The sequence below is a fragment of the Alexandromys fortis genome, unplaced genomic scaffold, assembly GCF_014885135.2.
Source record: "Alexandromys fortis isolate MF-2015 unplaced genomic scaffold, M_Fortis_MF-2015_v1.1 scaffold_27, whole genome shotgun sequence".
Classification (NCBI taxonomy): domain Eukaryota; kingdom Metazoa; phylum Chordata; class Mammalia; order Rodentia; family Cricetidae; genus Alexandromys; species Alexandromys fortis.
In genome coordinates this window covers 3,478,691-3,481,951 of record NW_026067952.1, presented here as the reverse complement: position 1 = coordinate 3,481,951, position 3,261 = coordinate 3,478,691, and positions in this window count along the sequence as shown.

The window sequence follows — 3,261 nt, the reverse complement described above, 5'->3', positions numbered from 1 at the left end:
AGCAGTAATCACAGTGCCCTGTCCTTCCCTGGGGTGGCATGTGGCCCTGGAGTGGCTCTGCTGAGTTGTGACCCATGGGAAACTTCCTTATGAATCACCATAAACACAGTCCCTGTGACTGTTCCTGCCATTACCGTCCGCATGGCTAGCTGTTGATTCACAGGCCAACTGTCTTCCACTCCCTCTCTCCTCCTGCCCGTCTGGAATGTGACTTCAAAGAACAGAAGGTTCCCAGCATTCATGCCCGTCCCTTCCCAGCTCCTCTCTCCTCTAAGATAGCCAGCCTCTTGCTGCCTCGTGTTGAGTCCAGACCCCTCCCTTTTATCCCAATTCTGACTATTCCCCGTTTCCTACCACCCTGGTGAAGCAAGGAGAGCCCTGGACATGAAGAGTGAATGATTTGGGACACCTGTCTTCCCCTCTCTCACCTCAGTTGTTTCCTCTGACAACGAAAGTGGACATGCTAACCTCACAGTATTGCCTTGAGAATCACATGAGCTCCCGTAGGAATCCAATCCCTGAAAACAAGACAGGCCCAGGACACACTCATGAGACCTTGGCTGGCTTAACCTCTTTCATCTCTTCTCTTTGGACAAACCATTGCTTCTTGGCTGCTCTTAAACTTTGTTTTGTTTTTGTTTTTCGAAACAGGTTTTCTTGTGTAGCCCTGACTGTCCTGGAACTCTCTCTGACGATCAGGCTGGCCCTGAACTGACTGATATCCTCCTGTCTCTGCTTCCTGAGTGTGGGAGTAAAGGCCTGGCTGACTCCTCTTACACTCTAAACGCTCCTGGGAGAGCGGAACACATGCCGTCGGTCTCACAAGTTAACAGAAGCTGAATAGCTGGCGCCTCTCCTTCCAAAGCGAAATGAGAGAAGACTGACGTTGAGAAAGTGTGTACGCTTAGGGGAAAACGGAGCAGGCATGAAGGCTGTTTCCATCTTAGAGTCACCTGCGACTTCTTCCCTGGCCCACCGACCTTGCCGCCATTCTCAACCTTTGGTATTAAAAGGAAGGGCCATCATCAGCCCAGGCGGCAGATGCCAAGGGCCTCCTGCGAGGGCTCGGAGTTACAGTTCGAAAGCAGAGCTTCAGGCGCCATCCTGTGGCCACGAGGGAGATTGCAGAAGTAAAGAGCTGGAGAGAAGAGAGAGGAAAGGATCTAGCTTCCCCCTTTCCTCACAGACCCCATCGGGAAGTGCCCTATTCGGGTCTCACACCTCCGGAAGTCTCCTCTCTGGCCCTGCGTCCACTTAGACAAGAACCTGCGTCCTCTAGGGCTCCCTTTCTTTGTCTTCAAACTTGAGGGATTAGGCAAGGTGAGATCCAGGTGTCATGCCAGGGGCTTAGTTTATCTTCTCGTGGTATCTAAGCAAGCCCAGATCAACCCAGCTTCTGTGCCCAGCTGCTTCTGACCCACATGGGCAAACACGGAAAATGCAGCCACGTGGTTTAAGGTTTGACACCAAAAGTCTCCTCTATCCCCCTTTCCTGCCCTCTGCAGCATTCTCTCGTCAGACACACCCTCTTTCTGTACAGTTCTACGCAAGTGGACTTAGCTCCCCTCGAGCCTTGAGCTCCCCCAGCTCAAGGGCTGTTCTCAGGGACACAGGTCTCCGTCTCCACCCAGCCTAGCAGGGCGCCAAGTACATGGCGCTTCCGCTCTGAAATCAGTCAGCCTGCCTTCAGCCATGGATGGTAGCAGAATCGTATGCCCCTCAGCAGCTTCCACGTATAAATCCTGGGAAGCTGTGAGGAAATCTCTGGCACTGCGCGACAAAGGAGACCTCTACAGATATTTTGATGTAGAGGCGTAAGTCGCAGGGATATAATCACACACAGAGATAGGACTGTCCAGATCAGAGGGATGCGAGACTGTGAGCCAAGGAATTCTGGAGGCCTCTAGACTGCAAAAGAAAACAGACCTCTCCAGAAGGAATGCACACCTGCCTCCCTGTCTCGAACTTTCGGTTTGGGGAACTGTAAAACAAGGAACTCCAGCTTTCAGGCTCCTCCGTTTGTTAGAGCTGCAATAGGACACCGTTAACATGCCCGCTCAGCCTTTCTCTAGAGATGCGGCTTTGGTGAACTGCGTGCCTCTATTCCTTCGTGTGTATAATGGGAATGAGGCAGACAACATTTACTTATTAATCGGGGATATGGGTGTGGAGTTCAGAGGACAGCCTGCGTGCCTTGGTTATCTGCCTTTATCATGTGGGTCCTGAGAATTGAACTCAGGTTGTAAAGCTTGATGGGTAAATGTGCTCGCCAGCTGAGCCATCTTAGATAATACTTACCTCACAAGGCTGTCTGGATAAAAGAGGATACCGTGGCAATGCTTGAAACTCACTTAAAACCATGTCCAAGATTGAACATGATACCAATTACAGTAAGAATAGTTGCCAACTACCATTAGCTGAGAGCCTAAAATGCGTGTTGGACACAAGAGCAGGCGCCTTAGCAAAAATTCTTCTAACCACGTCAACCCCTTTGGGGGATAACAACAAACCCAGAGGAATTTACCTGAAATTCACTCTGAAACCGAAAGCATTGTAAGCTTTAGTTTCCTGTGTGTATCTGGGAAGTTTGTGTTCCTTGACGGTAGAGGGGTTTATGTTGCTTGGCTTTGTTTCTTGAGGGGGTGGGTGGGCAGAGGGAAAGCCACAGGCTCAGCGTGCCACTGAGTGCCAGAGGCAGGCCCAATCCGGATGAAGCGCATCTCTCATGCCCCACTCGACCGAGGCTCTCACCTCCTCACCAAATCCCCAGCCAGGTCCCAAGCGGCCTTTGAGCGACATTTTTGGCGCCAGGAGACAGGAATAGCAAAAGAACGAAGTGATGGAGGATGCCGGACTCAGACTTGCTCAGACCCAAGGGTTCTCGAGGCACCCCTCCTTCCCTGCGTCCTGCATAACGGGCCATCTGTTCTGGGCTGAATAAACAAGGAACGGGAAGCGGCGGCCGGGCCCCCTGTCCCCAGCCCCCGTCCTGCACAATGCGCCTTTCTCCGAGAGGACGCCGTCCGGGCGCCTGCGAGCGAGCTCCATCTGAACTCCCTTCCCCCTAGCGGGGCAGCAATAGCCACAAACCGACTCAGTGGAAACCCGTATAGGCTTTTTTTTTTTTTTTTTAAGAAAACAAAACAAATAAAAAAAAAAAAGAAATCCAACAAAGAACTGGACTCAGCACGCGGCGAGGGCGTGCGAGTGTAGCGTGTTTCCCCACCAGCACCTCCCCATCCCATCCCATCCCATCCCACT